The sequence below is a fragment of the Typopeltis vanoorti genome, chromosome 3, assembly GCF_054136105.1.
Source record: "Typopeltis vanoorti isolate ZY-2024b chromosome 3, IOZ_Tvanoo_1.0, whole genome shotgun sequence".
NCBI lineage: Eukaryota > Metazoa > Arthropoda > Arachnida > Uropygi > Thelyphonidae > Typopeltis > Typopeltis vanoorti.
In genome coordinates this window covers 83,336,191-83,351,265 of record NC_143551.1, presented here as the reverse complement: position 1 = coordinate 83,351,265, position 15,075 = coordinate 83,336,191, and positions in this window count along the sequence as shown.

Genomic DNA, 15,075 nt, shown 5'->3' with positions numbered 1-15,075 from the left:
CGAACGTCTATTGACATCATCACCCGCTATAACTACAGCGATCCGCGCCGAGAGAATCAGTGTCTTCCGGACACTCATGGCGAGCTAAAGAGCGTAGCCGTCTGTCTAAAACAAACCGCAGTATCATTCTTGATATGCCATTATCCTTTATCATTGTTGTATTGTTACGAGAATTAAACCGTGCATTATAAACACAGTTATGTGACGCGCCGGAGCCCGTGACAAAAGTCTCAGATATCACCCCCCCCCTCTTGGCTGTCCTGACTGCCGCCATTACTGAAGGTCCACCAGATATGCTCTACCACATATGGCAGGATATTGATTAGGGATGGGATGTCTGCAGAGTTACTGGAGACAGTCGTATCAAAATTGTCTGCGTTGAAACTTCAAGTGTTACGCTACATTACCTTCTATTGTCATTTAAAATTGTAAATCCCCCCCTTTCTGAAATACCATGTACAGTTCTGTTTCTTGTTTCTTTCTTTTTTTTTTAATTTTTTTGTTGAGTAGGCTTCTGTGGATATTGAACATTTTGAGAACTATTTTTCTGCTATAAAATCCCAAACATAGATATCACATTGAAACTATGTTTTGAATCGACTAGTTTCGTGAAATAATTTTTTCACATCATCAGGAAATAAAACGAATAAACTAAAAACTAGAAAGCAAGTAATATCAGTCAACGTTTCTAGTGAAAAATATCTGCAACCGTTTAATCACTGGAAAGCCTATTTTCGTTTCGCTATTATGCTGGCTGCTCGTTCGTCGATTGTTAAATATTACTGGCATAAACAAGTGTGATGGATTAAGGAAGATCAGACTTGATGTAAAATCATCCAGTGTTTCTTGTTACACTATAGAAGACGCTTCATCATTTCAGTTGATTAACTGATTGTTCTTGAGTAAAAATGGTATGTGGAGCATTTGAGTTTATTGCCATTCTGCTTGGTGTTTGGTTTCCATTGCATGTGCTGTCCGCCAAGAATTGTCCTTTATTTCTTTTTCAACTTTCTTGAAATGTTCAGATCGATGTATCCCACCAGATCTCCTTGTGTGTCCTATGTAGTGCAGACCACAACTGGAACTGATCTAGTACACACCTAGCTTTTTGACTAGCGGATGGAGCATTTTAGGAGGTTTCAGATGTTCAGAAATTTTATGGACACTGCTCCTTTGCATTCTTGTTTTTGTTGTTGATCTGATTATTTTGGAGGTTTAAATTTAAATAGAATTTCTTATGACTAATATTCTATTTTAGCAATTTTTTTGAAGGATTGAAGGAGAGAATTAATATATAGTACTAAGAAAAGTTATTGAGACTATAGAATTAATATGGAAATTCTATGTCTCAATAACGTAAGGAACAGACGAAGTTCATTTTTTTCGCTTGGTGGTGATGAAAATTTGCTTGTAGGTAAAGTCCTGTGTTAATTTCCTCTAAACTAAGAAGGTAAGTATGTTTGGTCTTATATCTCAACTAGTGTCCGCAAAAATGGTAAAGATCTGTTTCTTTCTAATTCAACTGTGAATTTAATCCGAGGATGAATGTCGCTCATGGAGGTGACAAATCTTCTAATTGTGTAATATTACCAAGCCAGATGAAAAGTATCATCCACTTATCTTCGCCAAATTTTTGTTTTTTAAAAACTAAACTATTTTTAAAAGTCAATCCATTAATAGGTCAACTGATATACGAGAAAGGAAAGTGCTCATTGCTATTCTCTCATTTTGATGATAAAAATCTTCAAATTTGAAAAACGTACTGTTGATGCAGTGTCTAAAGAGGTTCATTGTGTCGGGCTGGAAGATATCTCGAAGTAATTGGTATACATTCTTGCCATCAATACTGTTATAACTTCAGCACATTTCAGTGCAAGCCACAGAATTGTGAGAGAACAGTTCCGTTATTGGAGCTGTGGGAACATTCCCGTGTCTATCAGTAGATAAAGAGAGAGAGAGGGGGAGAAGGGGGGGTTGTGTTTCTGTATGTGTTAACATGCGGTGGGGAGCTTATGAGATCTGTATCACTATAATAGCACTTCACAAGGTTGGAATACGGCCACTTCTTATTTTCAACACGCTAGAAACAAACACCAGGGATAGGTAGGATATTTGTGTGTCGGACTATTAACTGTTTAAACACGGAAGATGTATCTGACCGCCAAACACCAGGTGTATCACTCGGTGTTAGGATGTAACAGCTTGTGAGAGCTGTGAAGGGGCGTAATCCAGTGAGAATGCAGAAAGTGATGTCGAGAGAGAGAGAGAGAGAGAGAGAGAGAGAGAGAGAGAGAGATGAACGTTTCTCAGAGAACGATTTCAAAATCTCGGCGAACGTTAGAACCTTTATTGCCCCTTCTACTCTACACTTCCTGACACAACAACTTATGTGGCAGCGGAATGCCCCTCTCCTTAGGTGCAGCAGACAGAAATTATTTTCATGACAGATGAGATTTTCACAGAAGTCATTTTATCGCCAAAATGTCATAGAAACTGCCTGCATGGTCACAGAACATGTGCTATACAATAGGATTTAGAGAGAGAGAGAGAGAGAGAGAGAGAGAGATCATTACCCTGTTTAGTTTATGGTTCAGTGGGGGTAACGTATCAGGGAAGGTATCCAAGTTGCGTGTCTGGAAGAAGGTGGACCAAACCTCCGCAGTGGACCTTCCAAAAAAAACTGAGTCCCTGCAAACAAGGTGAGAAACACACAAGAGTTGTTAGAAACAAATATCCTTGAGCTCATATCAGCATCTGTTTTGCTCGCTGGAAGGTCTTGAATCCCTCGGACTTCAATTTTTGCGTGTAACTTGAGATAGTAGCCTACAAACACCCCTGTCCCCTCATCGCCAGGTTAAATATGGATTTGGAGCGAGAAGTGACATGCCGCTATTTATAAGTGGCCTCAGAAACTTTGGCCGTGCGTATAGGCAAAAGGGGGACATTTAAATTATTCACTGCTGCTATTATGCATGCTAGACATGTGGTCTGTATGTGCTGAAAGCTTTAAATGATTTACTGATAGATTCCATGTTTATGCGCTGTTGAACTTGTAACAGTATTTATGGTTGTATGGTGAAATTATCTTGAAAGGTTTAGTGGAAAGATTTACTATTGCCGTGCTTGGAATTATATCATTAGGAGCCATAGTGGTATCTTTCATATTTTCAGCTCAGCTCAGAAGAGATAGCATAGGCGCCACGCAGTCCTTCTATTACTCAGTCATCCAAGAATGGGCGAGATTAGCTGTCAGAAAAGCAAGGAAGAGAAATTCACAAAGTATGCAAATATTATTTCTAATTGCAATTTGCAATCTGCTTCTTAATAATCGGTAATTGTAGTGTCATTAAAGGAGATTTTTTGTAAAACAGGTATGGCATTGTTTTCAAGATGTATTGTTGTTGGTTTTTGCTTTGAAAGTAAACTTGATTGAACTGTCCACTCAGTCTCCAAAAGTTAGATTGGGCTAAAAACGGCCTCGCCTACTCCCTATATAGAAGGGCGTTAGCTGATTTTTTTTAAACGTAAACTTGAAATTTTTCGTTTTTCTCAACTTGTTTGACAGTTTCTGTAGCTGAGCCAAGTCGTTTTCAGATAAACTGCTTGCGTGAACTAGTTAACGCTTTCCTTTCCTGAAAACTTAATTCTTTTCCCCCTTCATCAATGTATGAAGAACTGAGAATTAAAATAAATATACAAAAATGTATGTACGAACGAAATTATTAATCCCCTCCATCAAACATTAAAAATGAGAAAAACACACCCACTCAAGCTACAACATAAATAAACAGCACTACTGAAACTAATACCCCACTTACTCTCTCTCTCTCTCTCTCTCTCTCTCCACCTCACAAATATTATACATATAGAATTGTACACGACCATCTCACAAAAAAAAATGCACCCACCAGGGAATCATACCTTGCCGCTTCCCTCCACTACCCCTCCTCCACTTATACAGCCCACCTGGCACCAGGGGGAAACGAACACGTCACCCTTTCTCATTCCTCCCAAATGACCACCTGGTACTCGGGGGTACCCTACGCTCTCAACTCCTCACACAAGTTTGCTACCCGGGGTAACGAACAAGTCACATCATCTCCTTTCCTTCCCTGAACACACATTAGCTGTCCAGCAGCGCTTCGATCCAAATATATGACACCTTGAAAGGGGGGTGGAATAAATACGGTTGAAAGCGCAACCATATCTTCTCCTCAACACAGTAGTACAATAAGTGCAAGTCGATTAATTATTATGGGGACTCTATCATTAATCGGAGAAATACACTTGAAAGTGAAATGATCATATGGTATGAAGGAAAAGGAATGTATAAACTTAATGACAGATAATTACTTGAAGCAGAACATGATGGTGAGATCTCCGAGTGTCAGAAGGTTGGATTGGGCTATAGGATGAGCAAAACCTGGAAATTCCTGTTAAAAATGCTTATATGGGAAATTATAAGGCAAGTGATTATAATACATTTAGGATGCAGCTTGGAACTCTGCCATTGCCGATCCCAACCCCGGATGAGAAAGGAGGAGGGTTGTACTTGTGGTTAGCAACCATAATATGGAAAATACATATTGCAACAGAAACCTCAACCATTGTTGGAAAACCGACACAAAACCAAGAGAGAGAAGTACTGGGAAAATGAAGCTAGCCAGTGAAAACCCCATTGGGGAAGCTGACAGGCAGAAAACTCCAAGAGAAAACCACTTTAGCCCAAACCGTTTAGCCAAAATTGGATCCTGGAATATTAGGACCTTGTACGAAAGTGGAAAAGCTAACTTACTAACCAGAGAAATGGACAGATACAAATTAGAAATACTAGGTCTAAACGAGACAAGATGGAATGGTAGTGGAGAAATCCAACTAACAATAAACAAATACATATTATATTCTGGAAACCAGAATGATGATGACACACAAAGCAAAGGTGTAGCTTTCATGTTAACAACAGATGCTAGAAGAGCACTAACTGAATAGAAACCAGTTTCTGAAAGAATCATCAAAGCTAGATTTAAAACTAAATACAGAAATATGACTATAATAAACATATGTGGACCAACAAACAATGCAAAAACAGAAGAGAAAGAAGTCTTCTATGATATGTTGCAAAAGAAGTAGATGAAGTAAAAAAGTAAAGATATGCTTTTAATTATAGGTTACATGAATGCAAAAGTAGGAGATAATAACGTGGGGTATGAAAAAATAAAGGGAAAAGAAGGTTTAGGAAACTCTAACGAAAATGGGAAAATCCTAAGACTTTTGCACTTTCAATGATATGATCATAGGACGAACCTTATTTAAACATAAAGACATCCACAAACAGACTTGGATATAACCTGATAAGCAATCCAAAAACCAAATAGATCATATTTTTAATAAACAGACCTGGGAGAACCTCTCTGAGGGATGTAAGAGTTTGGAGAGGTGCAGACGCTTTTACACACCACTTATTATTGAGTGCAAAAATAAAAATGAAACTTAGAAATATATTTAAAGGCAAGAACCAAAGAATTAAATACAATATATCCAAACTGAGAAACAACGATACAAAAGACAAATATAAAGTAACATTAAGGAATAAATATGGAAGCCTTCTAGAACAACATAAGGAAATAGACATTGAAGAGAACTGGGGAAAATAAAGAATATATTTAATAGTACTGCCGAAGAAGTTCTGGGAAGGCAGAGTAGAAATCACAAACAATGGATCTCTGAAGAAATCATCAAATTATGTGAAGAAAGGAAAGCTTTATGGAATACACTTCTGCAAAGTACAGAAGAAAACAAAAGAAATAGGATAAATGAAAGATACAGGCTTAAAAACGGCAGGTAAAATAAAGCGCAAGGAGATATAAAAGAGTTTTCCTGGAAGAAATGTGTAAAGAGGCTGAAGAAGCAACAAGTAAATTTGACCCAAAGAGGTTGTTTGAGATAACAACAAAATTAGCTGGGAAGAGTTTAAAAAGAGAAGGGCCTGTAAAAAATACACAAGGAAAGTTCCTCACAAGTGAAGCAGTCATAGAAAAAAAGATGGGTAGAACATTTCCAAGAAATTTTAAATGGAAAAATGGAAAACCTAGAACTAGAAGTACCAGAAAAACCAGAAGAAGAAATACTTAAAATAAATACAGGAACTATAACTAAACTAGAAACAACTCAGGCAGTATAGAAAATAAAAACAATAAAGCAGCTGGGAGCTAAAATATACAAGCTGAACTACTTAAAGCAGATATAAATACTACTGTTGAAATGCTATACCTTTTATTTAATCAAATATGGGAAAATGCAGAATGGCCAGATGGCTGGAATACAGGACTCCGGGTGAAACTGCCAAAAAAAGGAAGATATAACTTTTTAAAAATTGGAGAGGGATTTCACTTCTAAATGTTGTAAGCAAAGTATTTACTAGAATTTTGCTAGAAAGAATAAATCAAGAAATTGAAACTAAACTGAGGAAAGAACAGTTCAGGAAAGAGTATTCAGGCCAAACAGATCTTGAATTGATCAGATAATAACATTAATAATAATTGTTGAACAGTCAGTAGAATGGCAGAGCAACCTATATTTGGGTTTCATTGATTTTGAAAGTGCATTTGATAGCATAGACAGAAATACTATATGGAAGTTATTGAGGCCATACGAGATTCCCCAGAAAATCATAAATATAACAAAGAAAACTCACGAAAAATACAAAATAATAAATAATGGGAAACTAACAGAACCATTTGCAACAAACACAGGAGAAATACAGGGATGTATACTTTCACCGACCATCATTCTGATTGTTATTGATTGGGCAATGAGGAAAACATCTGTAGAAGAAAGAACTGGCATTCAATTTGACATCCCCACTCAGATTTGACATCTGAGTGGAGGATGTCAAATAAAATCAGTGACCTGGATTTTGCAGACGATATATGCCTTTTGGCACAAATGCATCAACACCTCCAAAATAAAATAGATAATTTAAACCAGGAAGAAAATAAATGTGGATTGAAAATAAATCATAACAAGACTAAAGTAATGATGATAAATCCAAAGCAAGAATTAGTCTTTGAAATACTAGGAAAACACTGGAACAGGTAGATAACTTTATCTACCTGGGATCAGTGATCAGCACACAAGGAGGAACCAAACAAGACATACAAACTAGAATCCAGAATGCACAGATTGCATTCAGTATGATGAAGAAAATTTGGGGGTCTAAAGAAATAAAATTAAAAACCAAAATTAGACTCTTCAACACTAATGTTAAACCAGTTTTACTTTACGGAACTGAGACATGGTCACTAACAATCAAAAAAAAAAATCAGCTAACGCCTTTTTATTCCCGTATACGGGGAGTGGTCAAGAACATTTAGCCCTATCTAACTTTTGGAGATTGAGTGGGCAGTTCAATCTCCACTGGTACCAATCAGAGATAGATGGCCCAAGGCTATCACTAATTAAGCGTTACACAGTGAAGAGAGACGGCTCAAATGTGCCGCCATCTCGTGGTCCCTAACCCTAACACAATATATTTAATGTATGAAATAATGTGGGTTTCACGGTCGATTTTCTTGAGTTTACGGGACGAAAAACCCGAGTTTCCGGGAGGAAAAACCCGCTTTTCCGTGCCAGAGATCGACTAACTCGAGAACCGGTCGAAAAAAGTCTTAGAAAAATTTCCTCTAGTCGCCGACTAGACTCGAAACCAAGTCTTCCTTTTTGCGGCCAAGCGCCGTGGTATGCAAACACCACATCCACTGAGCTACTCAGGCTCTCCTAGTGACACAGTTCACTAGGAGAGAGACACTAGGAGTTTCTTTTGTTAGTGACACAAGTCATTAACAAAGGAAAACATAAATAAAATACAGGTCTACATAAACAAATGCTTGAGGAAGATATTAGGAATATACTGAACAAACAAAATAACAAACATACAACTTTGGGAGAGAATATGTCAAACCATCATCAGAAATGAAACCACTAAAAGAAAATGGAACGGGATAGGTCACACAATCAAGTACCCAGATAAAAAAATAGCAAAAATTGCACTAGAAAGGAATCTTCAAGGCAAGAGGAAACGAGGTAGACCCAGGATAACATGGAGAAGAGAACTAGAAACAGAGGCAAGACGGCTTGGGAGTTCCTGAAAAGAGATAAAAAAAGAAGCATTGAATAGAGTCGGATGGAAGTCAATGGTTGAGGCCCTATGCTTCGCAGGGAGCGAAGAGGATAGGTAAGGTAAGGAAAGGATGCAGCTTGAAGCAGTATCACATCATAAAGATCTGCAAGTCAAGGTTTACAGAGTGCATGGGGGAGAATAATGTGAAGGTTATATGAAGGAAGCAATAACACACTTTATGGGCACACGTGTATGGCCAAGGCCGAGGGGGGATAAATATTCAGAACAGTGGTCTCAAACTCAAATGCAGCAAAGAGTCAGTCAATTAGATGTATATCAGTTGTGGGCCATATTCAATATTATTCTGTGAACCAAAACATAAACTAAAAAACTAAAGGCTCTAACAACGGCTCTTTTGTTGTTGGCCTATAAAACTTGCGTAAACAGTTATGCCACCATTTACAATTTAAATTTATAACCATTTCTATTTTTAAATTTTAAAAATATAACAAGTTTAGAAAATATAAGTTCAATTACATTTTATTCATACTTTAAGAAAATTATTTAAATACATAATTTTGTCTTACAAAAATAAAGATTTTTATCTACGAGTTCTTTTTTGAATTTGATTTTGATCCTAAAATCTAACATCTTTTCCTCTCTACTAACATGTCAATATCTGCTTTTTCGTTTCGCGTTGCAATATGAAGTATTGCATTTCATCTAAAATCTTTTATCCGTGAGAGGAACTTTGACTTATTATTATTTTTATTATTATTATTATTTCAGACTACACCAGGGAGTCCTTAGACTCATCGAGGGAGGCCCTAAACATCATGTCCACACAACTATGCGATTACATTCTCACAGTATCTATCATACCTTGCTTTGAACTCGCTCACTGTCATTGCATCCACAACAGACTCTGGCAGCTTATTCCACTCATTTACCACTCTAAAAGTAAAGAACCCAGCTACCACTCCACAGCTAACACTCCTGCTAACCACTCTTTCCCAGCTTTCATAGGTGTCCCCTAGTTCTCCCACCACCAGTCCTGATCTCAAAAATATCCTCTGAATTAATCCTGTGGAATCCTTTCAGCAATTTGAATGTCTCAATCATATCTCCCATCTTCCGCCTATCAACTAGTTTCTGCAACCCACAAATCTTCAACCTGTTCTCATAGGGTTCATTCCATAGACCTGCTATCATCTTGGTCACTTGCCTCTGGATCCGCTCCACCTCTTCCCCATCAAGAAGGAACCGAGGTGACCAAATCTGGGCACAGTAGTCGAGATGAGGTCTTATCAGGGCTCGGTACAGAGGTACAATAACTTGCTTGTCTCTGCTTATCAAGGTATATTTCAACAACCAAGTGAGTTGATGAGCTGATTTAGCTACTTTTGAAATGTGCCCCCTAAACTTCATCTCCCTATCCACCAACACTCCCAAGTCCCTGGTCTCATCAATCTGTTGGAGTACAATTCCACCAATGTGGTATACTGCTGCTAATCTTTTCACCCCAAAATGCATAACCTTACATTTTGTCACATTAAATTGACATCCATTCTCCTTAGTCAAGAACTCCAATCTATCTAAGTCATCCTGCAAGACTTTGACATCTTCTGCATTCACTATCGCCCTACCCAACTTTGCATCATCAGTGAACAAATAAACTGTTCCAGTTAGATCCTTCCCTATATCGTTAATGAACAGATTAAACAGCAGTGGTGCAAGAACAGAACCCTGCGGCACACCACTAGTCACAGGCTGTCTTTTGGACTCTACTCCTGAATAACTACGCTTTGATATCTCTCCATCAACCACCCAGCTATCCATCTCACCAACCCTATATCCATTCCCATATGTTGTAGTTTATGGATTAGAATTCCATGTGGTATCCTGTCAAACGCTTTTGCCAGGTCCAGCAGTATCACTGTAAACCCTATTTCCCTTATCCAGTTCTGCCATCACCTTTTTAGAAAACTTTAGCAAGTTACTGAGGCATGATCTACCCTTCACAAAGCCAAGCTGTCCCCTGTACAGTATCTCATTTTCATCAATCCATTCCTGTATTTTTCCCTTGACTACTTTCTCCAAGACCTTGACAACGACTCCTGATATGCTGATCGGTCGGTAATTTGCCACCATAGTCTTGGATCCTCCTTTATGCAGTGAAACTATTTTCCCCTCTTTCCACGCCTTCGGGACTAAACCAGACCCGAGACTCAGATTAAACAATATGGTTAAGGGCAGTGATAATTCTTTAGCCGCTTCACATACGACCAGTGCTGGTATACCATCCAATCTCACAGATGTATTCACATTAAGATTCTGTAATAGACTATTCACCTCCACTTCATTCACCCCAATTTCCCTATAAACTAATTGTTCCTTCATTTTTTCAATGTCACCACTGGATGATATACTTTTGCAAAGTGTGCGCGCTCAGTAACTCGACTATATCGATTGATTCAGTGACCTCCTTACCATCATCATTCCTTAAAATCATTTTGCTGTGTACAGTTTTTTCTTGCTTGCAGCATATTGAAAGAACTGTTTGGGATTCTCTTTTGCTTGCATAGCTAGTTTCCTTTGATTATCGGCATTTTCTGTTTTTACCACTCTCGTTACTCTTCTGGCCTGCACTTAATACCGTTCGTGTGCCTGCAGGTCGCCTCTTTCTTTAAATTCCCTTCACAGTTGTTTCTTTTTTTGCAGCTCAAGCTTAATGGTGTTATTCATCCATTTAACCCCTACTTGTTTTACTATTCGGACCCTAGGTATACAATCAGCCATTGCCTCCTGTAAATGCTCCTTGACCGCTTTCCATGCTGTATCGACGTCCAGCCCTTGCAGTTGCATGCTATGGCACTGATTCAAGCAATCTCCTAAACTTGTCAAACTTGCCAGCAAGGTAATTCCACATATACCCTGTCTTAATCAAAAATTCCACACCTTTAGCCACTTCCCAGGTCAAGACCTTATAATCACTCTCACCAATAGGTGGCAAACATGGTCATATTCATTACAGTCAAATTGTGAGATGCTATTACCTGGTCAAGCACTCTCACACCCCTAATATATTCAGTTACATGCTGTCTCAGATAGTTATTTCTTAATAATAATTATTAAGTTACATAATTGAAAATAATTGTTCACATACATAGGTGCTTTCAAAGATTGACAACATTTTTGCACAATAAATTTTATACTTGGGATATTTACTGTCGAGTTATTTATAAAAATTTGGTATGCCAACTTCGTTATATTTATTTTTTAGTTCAATATTGCACTCGAGTTCAATTACTTCCATTTTTAATTCTTCGTCAACATTTTCAATATTAATTAAAAAAGGTGAACTGAATAATAATATTTGATTTTTTTATTTTTATTTTGAAACTGGTTGAAATCAGAAATCTTTTTTCAAATTCAATTTTCAATTCTTCAATTTGAAGAATGTACTTTTCAGCGTCACTTTTATTTCGAGAAATCAATTTATGTGTAGGAAATTATTGGGCTAAATTATTCCTTGCCAACTGGGTTTGTCAAAGATAGAGTTTTGCCAGAAATGACTTAATTCAATCATACATATGACATATCAACTGTTCACGTCCTTGCAGAGCAGTATTCAGTGTTTAATTATTGTTATGTCAACTAAACAGGCCAAGTTTTTGCACCAATCTTCATCGGTGAGTTGAGGAATCGATTTTCCTTTGGATGAAGTAAACATGTCAATTTCTTTTAAGAGTTCAAATAATCTTTTTAAAACGACGCCATGACTAAGCCACCTCACTGCTGTATTGTGAATCCAGTTCATCCAACAAAGCATTGAAGTGTCGATAATTCAAGGCCTGAGAGCGTATCCAGTTTACTGTTTTAATTACTACACTCATGACGTTTCCATCTTTAGTTTTTTAATATAAAGTGACTCCTGGTGTATTATGCAATGAAACGATTTAAATTTATACTTGCACAACATTTCCTTTTTCATTTGAAGTTTTGTAACAAGTCCGACGTTAAAACCAACCATAGCAGGAACCCCATTTGTAGTCACACTTAATAATTTTGACTAGGCCGCGTGAGCAATTTCAAGACTTTTCTCAATACACAAATATAAGTCAAATCTTGTCGTTGTTCCTGACATAGGCACTATATCCAATAGTTCTGTCACATTCATATCGTCATCAACGCCACAAATAAATATTGCTAACTGGGAAATAGTAACTAACTGTCTATACATTCGTCAACTGCAATGGAAAACGCTAAAAACTCTTTATTTTTTCATGCAATATGTCTTGGAAGTCCTCTGCTATACCTTTAACACGCTCCGCAGCTGTATTTCCTGATAGGCTTATACTTTAAAATGCTTGCTTTTCTTTCCGGACATATGATTTCGACAGCACTTAAAATCTATCTATCCCAATGGCTTTAACAGGCCTTTAAGGCCCACAACCTTCCAAGCATGCTTGGATTTCGTAACCGAAATACGAGGATAGAATGGTCACTCCTATGCCTCAAGGTATTCTTGACTTTGTGTGTTCAAGGGTCCTGTTTGCCTGCTTGCGGGATGAAAAACACCAGATAAACTGGCGGAAAAAACCCAACTGCCCGCGCCCAAGACCGGCTAACTTGGCTATGGCTGAGGAAGATCCTTCAGCTTCTCACGTCTCCGACGGGAATCGAACCTAGGGCACTCCTTCCCCAGTCATATGGTTGCGAAGCGCAAAGCCACTAGGCTAACCGCGCGGACGCACTTAAAATACAATTTTTAATAATTTCTCCATCAGTAAAAGATTTCGAAGCCCGGGCACGTTTTTCACTTATGACGTAATTACATTTAACAGCAATGTCACTTGCTGTGAAAACAATCGAAAATATCCTCTGTTGAAACTTCAGCTCATTTTTTAAATCTTTAATTTCATCATCTCGATCTTTTCTGTATATTTATCACAGTTATTATTGTTTGTTTCATAATGGCGTTTTAGGTTATATTCTTTCACCACGGCGACACTTTGTCTACATATCAAACATGTTGGAATATTATTTACTTCCACAAGGAAATATACCTTCTCCAATTTTTCTTCAAAAGTTCTGCCTTCTTTCTCTATTTTTCTTTATTTAACTTTAAATTCAGATTGTTATGGGCAAAAAATATAAGTTATTGAGGTACCTTTTTATTAACACACTATCATATTACAATGGTAACCTTTAACTTATTGACATTGTATTACGTGGCTTAAAATGGCTGCGTAACAAGTAACTTCCATTCAATGTTGCCAACATTTGATGATAGAAACATTATTATTATTATTATTTCACATCTCCAGGGAGTCCAAAGACTCATCGAGGGAGGACTCATCTACAATTCTCTTTCCACCACTCAATCCACCAACTGACGGCAACTACACCAACGCCATCTACTGCCGAACATCCCCACCACTGGTATTTCCACATACAATCACAAACATCAATCCCCACGGTGGGATTCGAACCCCCATTCTTTAGGCTAGAGCGGATATGCTAACCACTCGGCCAGCCAGGCTGGCCGAGTAGTTAGCATATCCGCTCTTTGTACCATGCTAACTACTCGGCCAGCCTGGCTGGCCGAGTAGTTAGCATGGTACAAAGAATTGTAGTAATTACAATTCTTTGTACCATGCTAACCACTCGGCCAGCATGGTACAAAGAATTGTAGTAATTAGTTTTACTTTTGTTTAAAACTGTCATAAAAGATTTAGAAGTTTGAATTTTTTTCTGTTTTATTCCCTGCAGGATGTTAAAAACATTGATTTTTTTAGAACATAAATCATTAAGGTTGCGGGCCGGACACGAAGCATTCGCGCGCCGTATCTGGCCCGTGCCCACCAGTTTGCGTCTCCTAGTATAGGAGTTAAATGATGTATGTTATAATTAAACATGAGCTTAAACAAATCTGATGTGGAGGGTATATAAGGTGACAGGTGACCAGCTATCTGATGAAAAGAAACACAAGAGTTAGGCAATAAAATTGCCCAGCATGGTCAGAAGAGCAAAATCCGATTAAGAGAATTAATTATCCAAATTGGCAAAAAGAAATCCCAAAGACCTTTTTTCGTTATATGAAAATTAGGAGGAAGAATAATTACAGCATAATTTCAACTAGTCCGGATGGTAAAGAGGTAATAGAAGTAGACAAAATTTTTGAGCTAATGAATGATCATTTTACAAGGGTATATCATCTAAGTGAAGCTATTTTTAAAGCAGAGGTGGCAGTGATTCATGTTGGAACAGAGGTGGATTTATTGGAGATACTGTGGATATGGCAGAATCTGAATTCAAATTCAGCTGTGAGAATGAATGTGATATTAGCTCGCATGTAAAGAGAATATTACCGGGATATTCGATGTGTCTTTGACTAGGCTGTTTAATTGACAAAGCAGGTCATTCAAAGTCCTAAGAAAGAGGAAGGAGGGCAAAAGAATTCCGTTGCATAAAGGAGGATTGATGTCGGTGTTAGAAAAGCATAGGCCAATCCGTGTCGAAGGAGTGATACTAAAAGTACCGGACAAATTCTTCAGAACGAGAATTCGAGAATGGATGTATTAGCTCTTTTTAGGGTCGCTCATGCCTTAGTAATTTGATAATTTTTATAACAGAGTGACACCTGAGTTCAATGAGGGATATGGCTACACGATTATTCTACTGTATGTTGCTAATATATTTGAGGAGAATACCATATGGAACTTTCCTCTGCAAATTTGAAAAATTGGGAATGTATATGTATATCAATGTATAATTAACACTAATTATGTGAATATGAAAGTGGTAACTGGACAGAAATTCAAAGTGTTAGAATCAAGGCGAAATCACGTGACTAATGGTATGCTGCAATGTTCAGTGCTTATACCACTGCTGTTTAATTTGTACATAAGTGATATAGGAAATAACCTGAAAGGAAAATATTCCGTTATTTG